At 47.2% G+C, this 22,930-nt stretch overlaps 1 protein-coding gene across 1 annotated transcript in view; it reads left to right on the forward strand.

Moving 5' to 3' along the window:
• Positions 1–22,930, forward strand: part of SMYD2 (SET and MYND domain containing 2) — a 263,828-nt gene that overhangs the window by 182,532 nt on the left and 58,366 nt on the right. The gene's annotated exons all lie outside the window — the stretch shown is intronic.

Raw genomic sequence — 22,930 nt, forward strand, 5'->3', positions numbered from 1 at the left:
CCCTCCATTAGTTTCAATGGCTGAGGGCGGGACAGTCCGGGCGGCTTTGATTTTGTGGGGGTGTGGCAGTGGCCATTGCCTCTTCCACCAGACCTAGCAACAGTTTGTTGTTTTGCATGTGATTGGTTTGCTGGGGTCTGGGGGAGGAGTCCAAAGATCACCAAATTCCAGTATTTCCCAGTTTTACTTTTGGCTTGCTTCGTCGTGGCTGGCTTGTGCGTGCTATCATTGCTATTGCCAGGCTGTGTACTGCAGTCAGGGCACAAGTCCTAAAAAAAGAAGTGGGGGGACGCTCCAAGTTAGGTGGTGTCACCGGAAGTGACGTCACAACAGGAAGTGACGCCACGAAATTTACTGTCTCCGTCTGAAATGTGTGAATACACACAAGATACATGTAGAAGTATAATACTGCAGTAAGTGGCAGTCACTCAAAACACAAGAACACACTATACGCAGGACCCATTCCTCAGATTACACGGTTATTACAGACGGCACTACGGGCATCTGTCGGTGTCCCTGGAAGTGACATGCTCGGCGTGTTGACGGCGCAGCTCTTTGAAGCCTTGGCGCCTCGGCTGTGCTCTGAGAAATGCTGGCAAGGGGATGGCGTGAGGTGGAAGGGGAGATTAGTCTGAGGCTTGGGTGCATTTAGAAGGCTCTCATTCGCGAGCAGGTGCAGACTCAGGCACCCGTTCCATCTTTTGGGCAGGGGGGACGGCGTCCACCCGGTAAAAACACAGTAAAATAAGTGGTGGGACGCCGTCCACCCGCGTGGTACCCCGACTCGAGCCCTGACTGCAGTCCTCCTGGTATTGAGTCGAGACGAGGAGCCTGACGAGGAGCCTTGAGAAGTGAACATCGAGGTCAGGGCAGGTCACGGTAACTACAACACGCGGGTAAGTGAAAGCGATCCCGCCACCACCCACAACAACCTCCTAATTATATTTATAGGGGCTGTTGTGTTTTTAATTTTGTCGCTGCAGCCTGCGTTAATTAATGTACTTGTGTGTTACACTTAACTTTAGTAGTACTCTACTGACTGCGCGACACCTGGGGGATGGGCCACTGCCGGTAGGGGGTGACTTTGATTCGATCCATAGAGCCCGAGGTGGCGAGGCCTTGCCCTGGTGGCGTACGTTGTTTTTGGTTGGCTACTGGGCTTTTGGTTTCGTTTGTGGCACTGGCACTCCGGCAGCAGACAGTTTAAGCAGGACTTTAAGTAGAATGAAAAAACTGGGGGGTCTCTCAAAGGGGCGTGGCCAGTGTACTTAGGGGCGTGGCTTTAAAACACTTACTCTAAAAATCTGTGCTTAGCATAATGTGATACCCGACTTGTATTTTGCGGTTCCTGTCATTGCATCCAGATATGTGATACAACAAGTAACATCATACCTACAATAAGTCAGGACTATTGGCTTTGTCAATGGTTATTAGTTGCATAGGATAAATAAGCTGTAACTATGGCTTGTTACATATAATATTGAAAAAGTTTCCAATTAAAGCATTGTTGACCCTACCACAATGTTGCTGCTCTTGCGTTTCAGAAAGATAAGGGAAATCCAGAAAGAAAATGACTCTTTAACCGCATCGCTGCTGCGGTTATTTTTGCGCTGTGCGGCTGTTTTCTAAAAACCGCGTTACATGACGAGCTCAGCTCGTCATCAGCATCGAAGTGGTTAAAGGATTTCCCTTCCCCCACAACGCTCACCTGACATGATGTCATGCCGTCACTTCTCCACTAGTGAGTAGTGAGAAGTGAGCAGTGTGGGAAGTGCACAACCATGTGCTTACTGTCTCCAAAAGGGTCTTTATCAGGCTGTTTTGCGCCCTGCACTTTTTTCCAGACTGCAGTGACAGCAAACTGCTGTCACTGCAGTCCGGAAAAAACGGACCGCCTGTACCAGGGCTCAAAACAGAGCCCGATAGAGACCCGTTTCGAGGTCCCCTGAAAAAAGCTGCCGGTGCTCAGACCCCTTGAGACCCGGCTCACTTAAAGTCCTGAGTTTAAGCCTCTGTGGGCCTTTGTGTGCAGTGCAGAGTGCACACCCCCACTTGGTAGGTGGGGGTGGTGGCACTTAGTTTACTAGTGTATGTTACAGACACGCAGGTTCAGGTTTATTTTATTTAATTTTTATTTAATGCATTTTTATGCAGCGCAGACTTTACCCGAAGGTGTCAGAGCGCTGTACAATAGAAGAAGTCGTCGTTCGTGCAGACGCAAGGCTGGTCCCAGGCACTTGCGGAAACACGCAATCCCTGGCTCCCGGTGCTGTTTTCAGACTAAATGCATGCCCGAAAGAGTATGTGAATCAATGGCCATGACAGCAAGAATAGCGCCCTGAAGACCAGTATCTGGCATGTAAGGGCTGTGACACTGAACCGCTTAAATACGGGGGTGCTTCCAGGAGACTAAAGGACTAACCCTGGGTTGGTAGATGACTGACGTGCTCATCTGGGGCAGGCAATGTCAGTTACCTCTCAGACAAGTGCTTTTGAAAGGGGCACTTGTCTGAGAGGGTTGTTGTTCATGCCAGGCATGCCTGACCCCCGGCTCCCCTGAGCGCAGAACCCACTTCACTTGGCTTCAATTGCTTTCCTGACAGCAAACACCCGAAAATCCAGGGGAAAAGAAATTATACGTGAAGGACAAAGCAATTCTTTAAATCAATAAAATCGGAAATCAACGCAATAGGCGCTCCTGTATTTGACCGTACAGGCCCAGTTTTTGGACGTATGTCCCGGTGTTCTGACACCTTTCTCCCAGGGGTGTTACACAGGCCCACGCAGCCCCTGCAGTGCGGGGGGCCCTGGGCTTCAGGGGCCCGCGGGGCCCCCTCACTCAGCAAAGCTAGCAACCAAGCGTCTTCGTTGCGCGCTTGCCATGGCCTCTTCTTTAATGAAATGGTGCTGTGCGCACGCACTGCCAGCAGGCCTCTTAATTATTGAAATAGTTGGTGCCCATGCGCACGCCCGGGCTCTGGCGTAACAGATGCCACTGCTAACCCAGGACTGGGGCCCACCTCGTGCCGCCCAGATCAGACAGGGGATGAATTTATTGAGGGGCCCCACGCCCCCACATCCGAGGAGTGTGGCTTAGGAGAGGGGGAGGGAGGCTGCCTAGGTTAAGGCAGGCCCAGCCAGGAGCAGCAGGAGCGCTGGCACGTGATCCAAAGGACGCAGTGGGAGGGAGGTATTAAGTTAAGTTTATTTTTAATTTTATTGACATTACTGTGTCGCTCCCCCCTTGCGCCGCCCCACCCCCCAACCCCCCCACCCCCTCTTGCCAGCCGCGACGGGACCCCTGGAACGGAAGGACTCTGAGGCCCAGAGAACTGAAGGATGTAAGGAGAGAAAAAGAGAGACCCCATTTATTTATTATTAACTAAAAACAGGGAGGCAGAAAAATAATGATGTCACCGGTCACCGCCATGGTCCAAGTCTAGTGCTACGGAGCTCAAGTCAAGTGTAGGTAGCTCTGCGCAGCCAGCATCCGATGCTGACTGCGCGGCTCACATCCGAGTCTGAAGGTGAAGCACCTGCTGTGGCTCTCAGGGCCGGGCCGATGCTGCACGCACAGTGGCGGCTCCGGCGCTGTGAGGCTCAGGTACGGCTCTGCGGCGGGATTCGGGCATGAGCTGTCTGTGTGATATACAGGCCCAGGGCTAGAAGAGGAAGAGAAGGCGCGCTAGGAATAGACACAAAAAATGCCCGAATTAAAAGTTTAAACACTTCAATTCAGCACAGCAACTTCCCCACCCATTCCTTCCTTCTCATTCTTGGGATTGTATTTAGATGTTGTTACAAGATATAAAAGTTGTGTTAAGTGTGCGTATAGTGGACTTCGACAAGTTTATCACACACATTCTATTTTTCTAACCAATTTTCCTAATGCAAACTTTTAAGAAAATTCTTGCAAAATGTGCGTGGTGAAAAGTAAAACAAATCAAGAGTTTGGGAATACAACGGGACACGGAATATGCCCTAAAGTCGACTCTCAAAATCCTGATAACTGAAAGTGCAACAACAATTACTGAATTAGTAAGACGCTGTAACGCCCTAGGAATACATGTGTACACAGCTGGTGCTACAGGGGATTTACATACCACCTGATAGTTAAGTGGCATAGCAGGGTGCCTTTGGCCCTATTGTGTGAATGCTAATGAGCCCCCAGACCACTGCAGATAGGTGGGAATATCCTTCATTATTCAGGATGCAGTGGGCGCCACAGGCCAATGGCCCTGGTGCCACCGCACCTGCTGCGCCATTGGCAGAATGCTAGCTCATGTGAGAGGCTTATGTCAATCCTGCTCAGACAACCAGCCTCTTTATTCGTGTGGGATAATTCATGTGACATTACATTGCTCACTAGTGCCTGTTTAATTGAAGTGTGTAGTGTAATATCACATGCAACAGTACAGTAAAGTATCACACCTTGGAGAGCAATAGGCCCTACTTATTATCCATGGGGGATATATTTACTCTTACTCTGCCAACTGCTGCCGCCTATACGTAACGAGTAGTTAACAGGTGCAATATACCACACCTAATCTCGCTGCTGAGTGAAGTAGAAACACCTTCATTACTTAGGCACTCTCAACACACAAACATCACAAAGAACACAGGTGACAACTCACGAGTGCTATTTCATTCAAAATAAGCATTTACATCTATGTATTGCCTTTGTTAATGTTTATTCTTTATTTTAGTGTCCCCTCCCACGAGTTCTGTCACCTGCTGCACTGGTGCAGCAGGAGCATTGACACCGATGCTCAGTGTGTGATAGTTCACCCTTATTTATTTATTTTCCAACAAAACAGGAGGTGGGTGTGGTAATTTCATTAGGGCACCCAGTGTCCTTGGGAGCCGCATCTCTGTTGTAAGAAGAAGGTACGCTGGGAAAACTGATTACAACTTTCTCCTAACAGAATACACATTAGTGCTGCTGACCTCACGGGAAAGAAATATTCAGAAACATGCATTTTATAACTGAATGTTTTTTATGGGAAAAAGCCGATTTCAAGGCGGTGAAGACAGTGATCGTAAAACGTGCCGCAGACTCTGAATGGCAGCTTCTTCCACTGAACCCCCTGTGCCAATTAAGGAACCAGAGTCTCCGTAGGGAGTAGGGGGGCATTTAACAGGAATTGAGCCTGACAGCTGTGCACGAATCTAAAAACTGCCACTGATAAAACACAGCTCAACAATGGGCGTTTTCTCCTCCGCGAAGTGCAATCATTGGCACTGGCGGACTCGAAGGAGGTCCTCCATAGATTCATGGATTCGGGATAAGTCGTGAGGGGGTGACACCACGAGTTACCCGTACTGGGTGACACCAACGCTAGTGACACCGCTGATAGGAGGGAAATAGTGAACTGTAGGGTACAGGAGGGCCACACAACCATAGGGTGCAAGAAGGGAGACAGGGCCGAGGGGAGCACAGATAGACAGACAGCCATAACAGGTCCCAGGACCGATGGGTGCAGGACAACAAGAGAACTGAAAGGTCCAGAGGCCCAAAGAAGCTCATGGTGCTGGGAGAGAGAGAGAACCGAAAGTCGCAAGGGCCCCGAGAACCAAAGAGTGCAGGGGCCAAGAGAACTGAAGGGCCCAGTGGTGAGTAGAACCGATGGGTGGAGGGGCCCAGAGAACCGAAGGGTGCACGGGTCGGGGAACTGAAGGGTAGAGGGGTTTAGAAAACTTCAAAGAGAGCAAATGGAACCAAAAGTTGTAGAGGGGGAAAGGTGAAAGCTGCATAGGCCCACTGTACTAAAGGGAGTGGGGCGACAGAGAAAGAGAGGGACTGAAGATCCGAAGGCTCAAGTAAGAGAACTGCAAGATGCAGAGGGAGGGGGTGAGAGAACCCAAGGGCAAGGGTGGAGGGGCCTAGCGTACCAGAGGATGCAAGGAAAGAGAGAGTGAGACGAATGGGCCGTGGGCACAGAGAAACAGAGAGTGCAGGAGGGAGACTGGAATGGAGGCCCCAGGGAGAGAGGCCCAAAGGGTCCCAAGAAGGAAGGCGAAGGGCCCAGGGCTAGGAGAACTGAACGACCCAGAGACCCAGAGCATCCCATGGTGCAGGAACAGGTACAAGGACGCTGAGAATAGAAGGTTACAGAGGCCAGGAGAATCCAAGGGTGTAGAGGGGCACAAAGAACTGAAGCATAAAGGGCGAAGAGAAGCGAATAGTGCAGAGAAAAGCACAGGGAGGAAACAGTACAAAAGAGGGCAGAGGGTAAGGACAAGGGAACAAAGGGTGTGCGGAACAAGAGTTCTGAATCATGAAAGGGCACAGAGACTGTTGGTTTGTTTCCAGTTCAAACATGTCTGACTGCCATCCACTTTTCCTCGTCATGACAGACTCACATGGATTCAGTTATCAGCCAGGGGGTAATGCCGAAAACACTCACGCACCTCTGGCGTGGACAGATGCAGATTGTTCAGCATAGGCTAGTGAACTCCGAGCACGAACGAGTGCGCTCTTAACAGCTGCTTGCACACAAAGATCTGAAATGAACCCATTTTTCTGACACTATACTGAGCGGAATGTGTGGAACACAAAATGAAGAAAGGCTGAGATAAATCACCTCCATGACATCTTCAGACCCTGAGAATAAATCCAGATTCGAGCTCAGCTAACCGGTTTTACTGCAGAACAGAGGCGAGCTGCAACTCCAAACACTTGTACACGTTTGCAACTTAAGTAATGTTCTCGCTGCCGGGCTTTGAATGTGCTGTGTAGAGGTTGAGTGCTGTTGGATGGGAACACTGAAAGAAATTGAAATGTACTACAACGAGTTAATCTGCAATTGTAAAGGTTGGTTGGGAGCTGGGTATTGGGAAATTGGCATTTATTGATCAAATCACTGCAAGGTTTGTGGCAAATATTTATTGCTTTTGAGCATCAGTAAAAAGAGTTTACAACTGAGCTGTAAAGTGAGTGTGTGCTTTTAATTGTAAGTGTGTGTATATATATAGCCTTTACTACCGCTGACCAGGTATGGAAGGGACTGTTATGTTAAACAAAATATGCATTAATAGTACACTGTTAGCTCGGAATCTAGCGTACCCCAAACACATGATGCATATAACTTATAAGGGAACGATTTTCAGTATGTGTAGCTGACTTCCTTATGTATTTATATCTGTATTGCTGCACTAAGCACAATACATAGATAGTTCAGTGTGCAACTGACTGTATGTTAGGCTGCATGTCACACACATATTTTACAGCATTTTAGTTTTAGAAACACGGGCACCTATGCTCGGAGCAGTGGGCGGCATGACCTTGGGTATACTGAATAAGCAGCTACCTTTGTTGTTGAGGGATGTCGCTTTAAAAATGTATTCAACAAAAGCAGGGACTGTGGGGCGTGTTTAACGACGTCCACGTACAAGCCCCAAAATGACTAGTAAGCAAAGAGAGTACGAAGTTCCTCTGTGTGTGGTTGGTAGAGGACCAAGAGGGGGCAAAGCATAGTGAGTCCAACGGGACCACTCCGTGTTTGCATGGACAAGGGAGGGGGGATTCCCTTATCATAACTAGGGCTCTGACACACCCAGCAAGCTAGGTGTCATGCTTCATCATATGAGCCTGCCCCTCGTCAGGTCGGCGCTGCAATACCTGACGGGCACCCAAACCGTTGGCTCCTTGTCGGGGATCTTTTGTTCCTGCCGGTGTCGGTGGCAGGGTAGGATTTAAGGCAAGAAGCGTTAACTCGCCGGACCCAACTAGTGTCCTTTTTCATACCGCCGACTCACTGTAGCGAGTATATCTCACATACAGACCAGGTCAACTACCTGGGTTCTGGGTACGTATAATTTTACTTACCTCTTTATTGTAGATAGCGTTTTATTCAATCTTGAGGAAGTGCCCTGATCCATACGACAATAATGGCACGAAACATGTTGATCACTTGAGAGCTGGACATACACTACTAGATACATCATTACTAGTCTTGTGCCCCTCTCACTCTTTTAACTAGGCAGTTTACCACTCCCAATAAAATTGTTTTAGGACTAACACCCACTGCACCCACGGGCAGGAACAAAAGATCCCTGACAAAGAGCCCCGGTTTGGGTGCCCTTCAGGTATTGCAGCACCGACCTGACGAGGGGCAGGCTCATATGATGAAGCATGACACCTAGCTTCTGGATGTGTCAGAGCCCTAGTTACGATAAGGGAATCCCCCCTCCCTTGTCCCTGCACACACGGAGTGGACCCGTTGGACTCACTATGCTTTGCCCCCTCTTGGTCCTCTACCAACCATACATCTCTTTAATAATGTAATAACTGCACTTTCACAATTGCTTTCTTAACCTTCCTGCTTTCTCAAATTTGCTTGAAAATGCACCATTTGTCCACTCTTTTTTCACAATTTTCTCGGGTGACAACCCCCGAACCCCATGTAGGTTGTTCGGACTTACTCACTCGCCACAGTGCAGTACAACATTAATTTTACGTCCCATGACTTTCAAATGTCACCAGCGCCACTGGTTACTACTTAAATTTCCCTTGCCAGTTTCAGACTACCTTTAAATGTAGAGAGTTGATGATGCATTCATTGTTCATAAACCACTTGGACACCTGCACCCCGCGAGTGCCACTTTTTGCACACTCTTATGCTCAGGCGGGTCTCAGCATAGGGGCACAATGCACAAAGGCGCAGCCAGAGCTGCGTGGGTGGGTTTTCTGCAGTCCTAAATTTACTGTTTAAGGCATACAAAGGCTCCTCCACAGAGAGGTAGCAGGTACCACCGGAGGGGCTGGAGTTATGCCGAGTGTGACATATAAACTTTGCCAGTGGCGTGTCCGACCATGAGTGTGCAGATAACAAAGTGTATTTGAAAAGCACACTTTCACCCAATTGTATCTTTGCACTGAATAAAAGATGTTTATCATTACCCAACTCAATGGAACTCATTTTATCAACCTCAGAAGGATAAAAGGCCCGCTGGAATTTGAACCTGTGAACACAAGAACACAGGCCACTACAGTGGATGTATTAATCCACTAAGCCACTCGGCTTCAGTTAGTTAAGGGGGCACAGGCATGGACTAGGGTGTAAACAAGGAACCAACAGGGCCATGCACATTTGCGTAGTGGGTCGAAAAGGGGTGGGAAAGGACCAACGCACAATGCACAAAGCCTTACCACTGACACTGCGTATGTGTAGGGTCTGGGGCAGGCGGGCAACTAGAGACAAATTTTGGGGGGCTGATTCTTTCAGCCATATGCAGAATGGCTCCAAGAAGGAGTGAAAACACAACAAAAGCCTCATTAACAAGCAAATGGTCTTTTAAAGACCTGTGAAGTACTCGGGTGCGGCTGCAATTCAAGGGTTGCCAGCCGGCGAAGCTGTCTCAGCCGGGCTGACACACACACCGGGGGCAGGGGGTGACTGAAGCAAGGTGAGCCCAATTGGTGCTGCAAGCCTGGTCTGGGGACTCACTCAGCCGGGAGCCTGCCAATCTACTCATTCTGGAGATTTTTTGGGCATAGTCCGGAATATTTCTGTGAAAACAAAAAAAACAAATACATCGGTTCAATCTCACCAGTGAAATGTAAACCTCGCAGACGTAATCTATACCTTGTTAATGGAGACCTTCGGGAATATATTGTGGGCGGACATTGTCCGTTCATTGCCGGGGGGGCTGTGTGGGCGTCCAAAGAGGTAGGGGGGAAGTGATTTGATGATGTTGATAATTTTGGAATTAAAAAATTCAGCAAGTTCGTTGCAGCGGGTGGCTGAGGGTTCAACCAGGGGGGGGGGCTCTGGTATTTTGAGAAGTTTCCTGGCTATTTGAAGCGTTTCTCGAGAGGAGTTGGTGGATGTTTTTATTTTGTCCTCGAAGTAGTTGATTTGTGCGGTTTTGATTGCTTTTTTGTAGGTGAGAAGAGTAGTTTTGTATTCAGTTTTTCTAGTAAGGTCAAAGTTTTTTCTCCAGTCTCTTTCTGATTTCTTGCAAGCTTTTTTTAGAAGCCGTAATTTGTCAGTGAACCAGGGGGATGTGGCTTTACTCCGTGGATTGCAGGAGATTTTTTTGGGGAGAGTTTTGTCCAGAGTGTCGCCTATCCAAGCTGAGAATCCTGCATCAGCACTGATGGGGTTGGTGTCAAGAGTAGGCGGGGATCTCTCAAGATGTTGTTTCCAGATTTCGACATCTAGTTTTGACCATGATTGTGAGGGCTTGCTAGGAGGGGCCGTGGGGCGAGGAGCGCGAGTAATCTGCCAGTTTAAAGGAATTAGGAGATGGTCGGTCCAGGGGACTGGGATGGGGTCGAGGACAGTGAGATCGTTGATGTTGGAGAAAACCGGGTCCAACAGATGTCCTAGAGTGTGGGTGGGAAGATGGCCTAGTAATTTTAATTGAAGAATTTCGAGGTCTGCGATCAGGTCGGCGGTAGATTTGGCTTTCTTTTTATCGAAATGGATATTCAGATCGCCCAGGATCAAACATGAAGAGTTGGTAGCGGCCAGAGTGTAAGCTTGCTCCGTAAGGGATTTGCAAAATTGACCGAGTGGTCCTGGGGGGCGGTAGATGAGAAAGCCTGACATAGTTTGGCAAGGGGAGATCTGGATGGAGAACATGACGTTTTCACAGTCAAGGAGGGGACTGCCTTGAAAACGGCATGAGAACTGGTCTTTATGAATTATGGCAATGCCTCCACCTTTTCCCTTAGGGCGGTCCAGACGATGAATGAGGAAGCCTGAGGGAAGGGAGTTGACAATGTCAGGGTCTGAGTCTGAGCCTAGCCAAGTCCATCCGATGCACACACCTCTTTTGAGGTTTACAAAAATGAACTCAGACCCCCTACTATTCCAGCAATATCTCCTAGGATTCCAAGTCTAAAACGCTTTTGTCCGATTCCATCACATATTTGTCCTTTCTTTATATAAAGCGCTTGCCTTGGTCACAACAGGGTCTGGTAGGCAGTAAATGAAACTACAAATAAAAATAGTAAGGAACGGTATCTGGCCTGGGCCCTTTCTCGTTCTGCATTAGCGACTCCGAGTGCGAGAGAACCTGTTTTTTGCTTTGCATCTGCTGCTTTCAGTTTGGTTTTCCTATTTGAATCAGATAATGTTTATTGAAAGCACTGACAACAATAAACAGGTACACTACGTGGTGTACTGGTGAACATGATAGAAAACGTGGCCATGTCATGCTGAAGTCAAATCAAAATATACTAGAGTTCTGGGTGGTAGCGCAAAGTGGTAGGTGGTGAGTCGGGCCACCAGGGAGGGGCCCCTTCCATGTGCTTCGCAGGGGGGCCCCCTCAAGTTTCATTACGCCACTGCTTTCTCTATCCAAAGTAAGCATATGTTCCGGTTTTGCACTAGAAATGCTGCAAATAAACCAGACACTCTATTATGTCGTTAATCTTATAGCGCCTTCGAAAGGTAAGTATCTCTTTTCCCGAAACAAGCTCTCCATTCTGCCAACGTCATTCGAAAAGAAGGGTTTACCGTTTGCTGCCACATGTATTTAACATGTCACATGCCACACCACATGCCTGAGTTTTGTGGCATGTACTATTTTAAAAGCAGCCTGTAGTGACCTGCAAATTGGGTGTGACTAAAAAACAAACAGCACTAAACCATACCTGACATTCCGTAGTCACGGCCATGTTTTTATGTCCTAAATGGACCTTTACCACGGATCATAACATTTGCATTGAATGAATGTTATCTGTGAGTGCCTGTGTAATGAGTCTCACTAATAGTATATTCGCCAATTCGTCATATTTATGAACAAACATCTCTGCTTCTGTGTTATTGTAGAAATAGGCCTGATTATACAAGTTGCATAGTACTGGGTTAAGGATAAAATCACATGTGAAGCGGCCATGTTGCAGTAGCATGCAGTAGACTGCCATTACTGCCATTACTGCCATTACTAGTAAACTCCTGTGCGGTTTTATTGCATACACATACCCTCTGCTCTAAGCGAGGGGTGAAGACATGTGGGGGCCTGGTGTGTAGTTGATAGAAGTCTGGGAGAGAAAGGGAAGCTTCCTTCAAGCAGTAACAAGTTTAGTGAAGCTTGGCTGCTGCCGCCAAAGTGTCATGCATGAATCTCCATCTGGTTTACCAACGAAAAATCTCATATTTGGCTCTTCCCTACCCATTAACACTGGCTTGGGAATGAATGTGTGACTCCTGGGTGCCATCAGAAGCTCTGCCGCTGTACCAGCAGCCAGTGCTTAATTTGTAAAATATGAAGTGCAGGTGCTCCAATCTTTGTCGGAGTCCACACCTACTTTTTTTCTGGCTCCACCCATTTCCTCCACTGGCTCCACCCACTTCCTCTATTAGCTCCACCAACATCCTCAAATGGAACTGCAAAAAAGTCAAACTAATTTCAGCAAGGGAGCCTTCCTTCCTCATAGGAAGGTTTTGATAGGAGGTTCCCCTGCCCAGTGAACATTTTGAAAAAGATGAAATCAAAATTGCATTTAAAGCACAATTTTTGGAAACAAATTTGCTAAAATCACTAATGCATTGAAAAGGGACAATTCCAGTGCTCTATGTGAAATGTCTGATACTCCTATGTTTCTCTCATCTTCATTGCTTGATTTTGCTCTCCAGAAAGTTTCATTCATAGTTGTTCAAATGCCACTCATAATTACACTAAATTGACTGAAATTATGAAAATGGCACTCATAGGAATCTGAAACATTGGCTGCTATGTGCACTGCAACGAGAGCAGGATTTCACTACCTGGCAAATGAAACACAGGCCTATAAGAGAGAGGGGTGGCCATTTAATAAGTAGCATTGGCATACACAGAAGTATAATAAAGCTGTTAGAGCAGTATTTCCGCCCAATTATAATATGATGTTCTAAAATAAACAATTGGAGGAAGGAACAATAGGCAAACACCTGAATAGTGTAAACATTGGAATATTGTAGATCTATACAAGTTGTTACTAGTCATCAGCATTCAATTGTCCTAAAAGGAGCTCCCCGTATTCCAGTACATGGAATTTCATTGTATTAAGTGCAAGCTGGGTCAGGATTGGAAGAAAAACATTGAACCACATATACAGAAGATTTTAAATGCCACAGTGTAAAAAAAAGGGCTCTATGGAAATTTGAGGCAGCAGAACCGCTGGGCTTGTGGGAATTTGATATACGTTTTAGTAGATTTACCTTAGATTTACCTTATGCCCTCTTTCAACTTTCAGCTTCAAAGTGCCTGAGCCAGACACAAAGCAATACACACAGACAACATTCACACAGCCATCTGTACACACTGCTGTGTGTGCGAGAGAGAAACCTACCCATATTTGTACACGTGTTCCTCCTCTTTGCATCCCCGCCCCGGCGCACCTCTCGGCCCTTTCCCTCATGGAGACTGAGTCAATCATTTTGGCTTCGGCAGCATATAACTCAGGTATAGCTTTGACAACAAGAGCGCAAGCTTCCCTAATGCAAAGAACAGTTACACAACAAGACTCAGAGAACGCAGTGACAGCAGTGCAAGATTCCCAAAATTCAATTACAACCAGCTGTGGCCTGCCCCAACTGCCATATGCTGCCATCACCTTATGTCCCTACCAATACACCACTCAAGCCCATACTCTCTGACATGGGCAGACACACTTTTAGCGAGGTGGATATACTTTGCCCTATTCTATACTTGATAAGACTAAGACGCACCCCAGAACTCCATAGCTATGCGACGGTCCTTTCTGAGCTAATTACCCTTGATAACAACAAAGGTGTTAAGTGGCTTAAAGATCTAAAGGAATTACTGACCAAGCTGGGCTTAGCCAAAGCTTGGGCCAAGCAGGTCACTCCGACTAAGAGAGAGTTAAAAAAGAATTACTGGAACTGGGTAAATCACCAGGTCTTACATAAACCAATGCTTGTCTGACTATTTGAAGAGTTCATCCAGCATAAATCAGTTTGATCCCTGGAACGTTATCTAGATTTTATCAGGAAACACAGAGACAGGGCACTATATATGCAGTTTACATTAGGGTCAGTAAGGCTAAATACCAAACTGGCAAAATGGGACCCAACAACATCCAACCTATATAACTGCCCCTGCTGTGATGCACAACAAGAAACTGTAGACCATGTAGTCTTTGCTTGCCCAGCCTACAAGCAAGCAAGGGCCAAATGGATCAAGCCTATATGTATTATATTTGGGCACTAGAAACCTCCTTGATGCTCTACGAATCATGAGAAGTGACTCAAGTAGGTCCTCGCTAGTATGTGGTGTTACAAAGTACCTGGGGTGTGCGTGGATTATCCGTATAATTAAGGAGTAATGTGCAAATAAATACCATCTAATCTGTGGATCTGAGAGATAATTTACACATAGGAATTATTTGCAAAGTACTGAAGATTAACTGTTTTGTATGGGACATGTGTTTTAGCTAATCTGTAATTTTAAACCTAATGAGCAAATGCCAATTAAGATATTAAGCGTAAATTTAGAGTGGACGGTATAGCCAGGTTTTAAAAACTTGTTTTTACTATATGAAATATTCATTTTATATACTTTTATGTGACTGTGAAATGCTTTTATGATAATTGCTATCGAATAAAGCTTATGCAAAATGAATGGGGAGCATGGAAGAGTTCCTGACTAAGTGGCTCACCGGCTGGCTACTTCCATAGTTGTTGTCCTATTATTTTGTTGTTGAAAGGGCACACAGGGCCATGATGCAGAAGTCGCCCCGGGAAGCCAGACCAAGTCCTTTCATTGCAAAGATTTTGAATAAGCACAACAGCGGAGACATGATTTGAAATCAATCCAGACAAAGAACACCTGATGTTCAAAAACACTTGCATCCTCAAATGTCATGAGTACACAAGACTAGTCCAGCAGAAGCAACAGTAATTTATGGCAGACAAGGCCCAACTAGGTGAGCAGAAACTTCCCTATGCATTGCTGTATCTAGCCAAGCTGAGGGTGGTGTACCAATCCCGTATGCTATTCTTTGAGGCACCAGAAGTATACGTACACATGACAGGATTGCCCCGTACTTTGGAGTACAATGGCATTTTAAACAAGCATTTGCAATTCAATAGGTCTGGCATTTACGCAAGTTTAAGCAATTGACATTGCAAATAACTGGCTTTTATTTATGTTTTCTTTTTTAAAACATAAATAAAATGCATTGTCATTTACAATGCCACTAGCTTAAACTCGTGTAAATGTGAGACCTATTGCATTGCAAATGCTTTGACTGGTATGGCTCCCACGGTTCCCCGCTGTGTGCCAAGCATACGTTGTATAAATTGATGTGAATACTGTAAGTGCTGGACTGGCTCACTCTGGAAGAGAACTGGGCCTTGTCATGAGAAATGAGGCTTTAGACTGGAGGAGAGCGGTCCACGGGACACCCGAGGGGGTGCTGACCTCACTGATGAAGGCCGCCTGCGTGTACGTGTGTCGGCTGAAGGTGTCAGCTCAACACAGCTGGACACTCTGAGGCAAAAAAAGCTGATAAGTCAACAAAAGAGTGATTTCGAAACAAAGGTAGCTCTGAAAATGCGTTTTCATTTTGAAGGCGGCCTGACAGGAGTCATTAATGAACTTGGTGCGTGCAGGAATCGCTTAGGAGCAACTGCTAGAAAGAGCAGGGGGATTTTCCGCTCTGCAACGAAAATGCAATTGCATCTGCCCAATGATCCTGTAGACAACTAGTAAGGGCCAGTCTCCAACGCCGTCCTCTCCAAGCTGCCTCGTCAAACCCGCAGCTCTCACCTAATTAATGCAGCACTTGGACCCAGTGTCTCGCCGCTATGCTTTTCCTTGGCTTGTCGTAGGTCTCTATTGCATAGCTCGTCTTCAGGGCCGGACGTCGAGCTGTAACTCATAATCGGGTATAGGCTTGGTAGGCTTCTTCCTCAGCTGCTCATCAAGGGCTATGCCACGTACCCTCTTCTACTACGTTTGCTTTCCCTGGTTCTGGAAAGGACTCCGCACTGTAGTCTCAGCGTTGAGCTCCACGATTGAAAACCAAGGGAAAGGGAAAGAGCAGTGCACGCTGGAGGCAAGCCGTGACCATGCACATCGGCGTGGCCTGCAACTCGTGCCCAGTGGCGAGGCGTAGAACTCGGTGAAGAAGGAGAGATCGGTTGTCCGTGTCCAAGATGACCAGTGGGTCTTTTTGTGAGTACATGCTGGCCCAGCCGAGGACCCAGAGGAGCCACAGCACATGCATCATTCTACCAGTAACAGCGCTGCAGGGACGGAAGAAGACCAGCCATAGAGAAGGAGGAGGGAGGGAAAGAAAAAGCACGCAATGTTTGTTGGTGAGGGAGAGGGGGGGTGGGTGGGGGTGGAGGGTGTGTGTGAGTGTGTGTGTATGGGTGTGTGTGCGTGTGTGAGTATGGGCACGCACATTCTACCATCAATGAGGGTCATTTGGACTGGTGCTAGGTGCCCACTAGAATAGTGGACAGCATATGCCAGGCCAACGTCTCACAGCAGCTACAGGAGTGCTGTGTGTTTTCTGCTTGGAGCAGCTGTAGCAGCACTGTGCTCTAACAATGGCTGTGAGGGCACTGTCCTTTACGGGATGGGGCAGCTGTGAGGGAGCCATTCCCCCCATCCCGTGAAGTAACAGTAGATGCTATAGCACCCAGGATAATGTGCTGCATGGCCAAATAATTATAAGGTCCCAAAGGCACGACATATTGGCTATGCCAATGCTTTTTCACGGAGTGTTGGCGTGACGGGCAACACACAAAGATAAGAACAGAAAGAAGCATTTGACAAAGCCAACACAAGTGGTTTGCCTGTTATACCTAAGGTAACAATACCATTATTTCATGCATTGCAAGTTATGAAGTAGAAGATGGCAGTCACTTCACATTTGATATAATTGTTTTCAACAGCAAAATGTAAAAAAATGAATATGCAGTGACCCTGATAGTGTGGAGCGCTTTTGTAGGCCTGAGCATGAAATTCTACTTCGCTCATTGATTTTGCGGAGTTTTTCCCACTCCACGCTCCGCGTAGCACGCGGATTTCTGAAAAACTCTGCAGAGCAGAGTTTTTACTTACTTGCGCTCACCAACATTAAGTTTGCAAGCGGGGAGAATTTTACCCCAGACCACCTCCCGGCGATATCTTTCAATGCTGGCAGTGTGGATGGTCGCTACCGCTTCCGTTGAGAAACCTTCCATTCGCACTGAGGAAGCTGCTGCTCTAGTAGAACATCAACTCGAGCAGCAGAAAGAAGCTGCACCCTCTTGCGCTGTGCTTGCACCTTTTGCACTGATTTTATAGCACGGGTCAAACTCCAAGTTCTAAAAATCAGTGCGAATGGTGCAACGTAACGCACTCTGCTGCTTGCCAAAGTCCGCGCAGCACAGCAGAGTTTTTCAGTCATGCGGAACTCCACGAACTCCGCCAAGGCCTACTCATTAGCAGTTACTTCTGTCTGTAGCCAAACACTATCAATAGTGCACTGCTTGACCTGCTGCTTTTGCTCAGTTGGTGGCTCTGGGGACTCACACATTTAACTGCAGAGATCTGTGTTTGACTTCAGGGTCACAGGTTCAAAGGCTGGTAAGTTGACTCAGCCTTTCCTCTTTCTGTGGTTAATAAAAGGAGCACTATTGAGTTAGAGAACAATGAACATCTGTTTTTCAGTACCAATGTACTTTTCAGGGTGAAAATGTGCTTTACAATTCCTACTGCTCCAACTGGGGAAAGTAGGGAATGTGACCTGAGCTCACCATGTAAATCACCAGTCCCCCCAGCAATACTGTAATAAGAGAGGAGTATTTTGAAAGATACATGGTTATTATGAAAGATGTGCTGGAGACTCACCCACAGTAACCTGAGTCCTACTTCATGTTAGCATTATATTTCAATGTACAGATTGTGTCCACCTTAGAAGAGTGAGAGGCTGAGTAGCTCCTATGTGAATTCAAAAGTGCAATCTGCAGTTTATTTACATTATTCTGCAGTAAACTGAGCCTTTGAGTAACCGTAACTGGACTGGGATGTGTAACCTGGAGATCACAAGCAGACCTGTGCAGCTGGCTCAGTCACCTTTAACTATACTTTAGGGATTAGAGCCTGCAGCTTGTAGGTTGCAGTGTATTATGTAGTAGGCACAGTAACAAGTTCAACAACCTTAATGTAATGGGGACATGAACTCACAGGAAGAGTAAACTTGACTCTGTGCATCAAGCAAATCAAGCCCTTATGTGTCTGATTACGTGCCAGGCATGAATGTGGCATCCCCAGCAGGGGGACTGGCCTAGTTAGTGAGATTCAGGGGGGGCTCAAATTTCCCAATTAAAAAAGCAGTCAGCTGCAGGGTGGACAGGTAAGATGATCAAGGCCCAGATCAGTTGACTGGGGGTGAGTGCTTGCAACGTTCAACACTCGGTCCATCATCCCCTTTGGTTTTGCTTTGTTCACCCTAAGTTGGCAGGGTGTGCCCAGACTTGGGTCCCTTGCTCACTTTGCCACTGGATTCAAGCTAGGCTGGCTGATGATGGCTGATTATCCAGAAACCAGTTCCAGGATGTTTTTTTTCGGTACAGGGAAGACATGGCTTGGCAGTTTGGGCTGGACTGTTCCCATGAGGCACAGGGTCAGACTGATTTGCATATGGCCATGTCTGAACTGGGGTGGGAGAGTGGGCTAAAGAATGGTGATGGATTAAACCCAGATCAGCTGACTGGGGGTGAGTGTTTGATTTGCTCAAACGCTCCGTCCATCATCCCCTTTTGTATCGCAATTGTTAAAGTAGTCATTTAAATGCTAAACGTGTCCTAGATTCTTATTATAGAAGGCACAACATTATAGATTATTAAATCAAGCATAAGAGGCGGTTTTACAGCGCACAACTTGAAGCCCGCATGGGCTATCAAATGTATTTGGCATCGAACGGGCGCATAGGGCCATGGTACCCCCCACACCCGGGGGAGCCTCCGAGGGCATTGATTGCGAAGATCCTGAACTATATAGTCCGGGATTGCATTCTGAAGGCGGCGAGGTAGACGGAGTCTCTCACCATTGAGATCAGCCACATATGCATCTATCCTGATTACACCCAACAGGTGCAAGAGCAGCGGAAGTCCTACCTGGGAGTCAAGCAGAAGCTCCAGGAGATGAAGCTACAATATATGCTGTTATATCCGGCCAAGGTCAAGGTGATATCTCAGGGCCGGGCGCATTTCTTCGAATAGCCCGCTGAGGTGTGGGAGTGGCAGGAGATACAGGGGTGACGACATGCCCTCGGGAGAGTGAGGGGGGCCCCGTGAGACCTGGGGGAACCATCCCCAGGGACGACGATGCGGAAGGCGGAGCCGTTGGGACCTTCCTTGGCAAGGGATGGTCCAGAGTCCTCGGGCGCATCCGCCCCTGGGGACGTGTTGGTTCCAGATACCCTGCAGGACATTGTGCCAGGTACAGACTCTACGGCTCCGGTGATCCCAGAGACTGGAATGTCTGAACTGCTGCAGGGGACGGCTCTGTCGTAAGGTACTGTTGGAGTGAAGAGTGTTGTGCTCTGCTTTGGGGGCTTTAGTGCTGGGCCTTGAGTTTGTATGAGGTACCTGGGAGCCGTGCTGTTCGAGCTTGAATGACGGAGAGGAGCGTAGGACCTGTATCCCGTTGGAACGACCTTATGTGGCGGTGTCTGTCTTTATTTTGGCTGGGGAGGGCCCTGCTTTGGGACTGATGCCGGCGGCCAAGCCCAGGTTCATTCCTGTACGTCTGGGTCCCATGGGGAGCTAGAAGGGGGGTGGGTGGTGTTTGGTTGGGTGTGTGTGTGTGTGTGTATTGGATGGGACGAATAGGGTGGCTGTGTACATCCTGGCACCAGCAGGGGGAGGGCAGGATAGCGTGTTTTGTTGTTGCTGTCATCTTGCTCGTGGGTGGGGGTGGGGGTAGATGTTATGGGGGGGTTGTGGGGTTGGGGGGGCTTGGGGGTTGGTGGGGTTGGGAGGGGAAATTGTTGCTGGCATCGAGAGTACTGTGTTTCTGTTTTTTGAATGGCTGATCAGATGGGCTAGGTCCCCCGGCCTGGATGCTGGTTGGGCCCGTGGGTGGCGGAACACGCCGTTTGTAATATATGTCCAGGTTGGGCGTGATCTCCTGTCATGGGGTTTAAATTCTTAACTTGGAACGTGCGTGGATTGGGCACTTGCACTAAAAGATACAGGGTCCTTTCATTCCTCCGACGCCATGGCGTCTCCATTGCGTGCCTCCAGGAGACCCACTTGAACGAAGAGGGTGCCCAGAAGCTGTCCTAAAAATGGCGGGCCAGATGTTTCATTCATCCTATTCTACCTATGCCAGGGGGGTCCTAATCTGGGTGGCACCGGGGGTCCCTGTGCCGTGATTGTGTAAGAATTGGAAATGCATGGGGCTAGTGGCAGACTGTATGAAAGGAAGGGCTATTTGTATTTAAAGAATGTAAATCGAGAGAAGATTTCTGGTATCTACAGTCCAAAGACAATAGAAATAGAGGAAGGGCTGACATCCTTATTCTATGACATAGATGCTTTTGGCTGGGGAACTTTCAGCAGAGTAGTTGGCTCACTGTGTATGTGCAGGGGCTTTGAGTGAGTGTTGATCTGGGTTCAAACCCCAGGTGGGGAAAATCTTTTTTTTTTTTTTTTTTAATTTTATTTCTAAATTCCACAAATGAAAGCTGTGCCTTTGTAAATGACCCACTAGCAGTATCTGGGAGAACTATGGCCTCCTTACTCATAGTGCATGTCAGGCATTGATAATGGCATGCTGGGTGGCACGTGGATAGGGGGGACAGGTTTGCTATGAAAGAAATCACTTATTTAGTGGAATGAGAATTTGTGGATGATTGTGTAAGAATTGGAAATGCATGGGGCTAGTGGCAGACTGTATGAAAGGAAGGGCTATTTGTATTTAAAGAATGTAAATCGAGAGAAGATTTCTGGTATCTACAGTCCAAAGACAATAGAAATAGAGGAAGGACTGACATCCTTATTCTATGACATAGATAACTTTGGCTGGGAAATTTTCAGCAGAGTAGTTGGCTCACTGCGTATGTGCAGGGGCTTCGAGTGAGTTTTGACCAGGGTTCAAACCCCAGGTGGGGAAAATCGTTTTTTTTTTATTTTTTTAATTTTATTTCTAAATTCCACAAATGAAAGCTGTGCCTTTGTAAATGACCCCCTAGCAGTATCTGAGAGAACTATGGCCTCCTTACTCATAGTGCATGTCAGGCATTGATAATGGCATGCTGGGTGGCACGTGGATAGGGGGGACAGGTTTGCTATGAAAAAAATCACTTATTTAGTGGAATGAGAATTTGGGGATGATTGTGTAAGAATTGGAAATGCATGGGGCTAGTGGCAGACTGTATGAAAGGAAGGGCTATTTGTATTTAAAGAATGTAAATCGAGAGAAGATTTCTGGTATCTACAGTCCAAAGACAATAGAAATAGAGGAAGGACTGACATCCTCATTCTATGACATAGATGCCTTTGGCTGGGGAACTTTCAGCAGAGTAGTTGGCTCACTGTGTATGTGCAGGGGCATTGAGTGAGTTTTGACCAGGGTTCAAACCCCAGGTGGGGAATATCGTTTTTTTTTAAAAATTTTTAAATTTTATTTGTAAATTCCACAAATGAAAGCTGTGCCTTTGTAAATGACCCCCTAGCAGTATCTGGGAGAACTATGGCCTCCTTACTCATAGTGCATGTCAGGCATTGATAATGGCATGCTGGGTGGCACGTGGATAGGGGGGACAGGTTTGCTATGAAAGAAATCACTTATTTAGTGGAATGAGAATTTGGGGATGATTGTATAAGAATTGGAAATGCATGGGGCTAGTGGCAGACTGTATGAAAGGAAGGGCTATTTGTATTTAAAGAATGTAAATCGAGAGAAGATTTCTGGTATCTACAGTCCAAAGACAATAGAAATAGAGGAAGGACTGACATCCTTATTCTATGACATAAATGCCTTTGGCTGGGGAATTTTCAGCAGAGTAGGTGGCTTACTGTGTATGTGCAGGGGCTTTGAGTGAGTTTTGACCAGGGTTCAAACCCCAGGTGGGGGAAATCAGTTTATTTTTTTATTTTTTTTTATTTCTAAATTCCACAAATGAAAGCTGTGCCTTTGTAAAGACCCCCTAGCAGTATCTGGGAGAACTATGGCCTCCTTACTCATAGTGCATGTCAGGCATTGATAATGGCATGCTGGGTGGCACGTGGATAGGGGGGACAGGTTTGCTATGAAAGAAATCACTTATTTAGTGGAATGAGAATTTGTGGATGATTGTGTAAGAATTGGAAATGCATGGGGCTAGTGGCAGACTGTATGAAAGGAAGGGCTATTTGTATTTAAAGAATGTAAATCGAGAGAAGATTTCTGGTATCTACAGTCCAAAGACAATAGAAATAGAGGAAGGACTGACATCCTTATCCTATGACATAGATACCTTTGGCTGGAGAACCTTCAGCAGAGTAAGTGGCTCACTGTGGATGTGCAGGGGCTTTGAGTGAGTTTTGACCAGGGTTCAAACCCTACCTCGGGAAATTATTTTTTAATATTATTTTTATTTTTTTAAACAATTTATTTATTTTAGCAGAGTGAAACATGGTCCTTTGGAAATGCTCAACTGATAATAATGAAAGACCAAGTAGAAAATCTATGGCATATGTCACATCAGATGTGGCATATGCCACATGACAGAGTGACACGTGTCACATGCCAGACTTGGGCTCCAACCCTTACTGTAACAGCGCGGCTTGCGGGATGGGACGCCGGCCTCCACTCCGCTCCGGAGTGCACACCTGACTCCCAGCCCGCCCTTCCTTCCCAGGTGGGGCCCTCAGCTGCGCGGGCGCCAAGATGCCAGCTTCTTGCCTCCACGGCGCTCTTGCTATAAACAGCATTCCGCTCCAGGAGACATCTGCGGGTTAAACCCTGCTGGCGAGGCTGCAGCTGGCAG

The sequence above is a fragment of the Lissotriton vulgaris genome, chromosome 6 (genome assembly GCF_964263255.1).
Source record: "Lissotriton vulgaris chromosome 6, aLisVul1.2, whole genome shotgun sequence".
NCBI classification, from domain to species: domain Eukaryota; kingdom Metazoa; phylum Chordata; class Amphibia; order Caudata; family Salamandridae; genus Lissotriton; species Lissotriton vulgaris.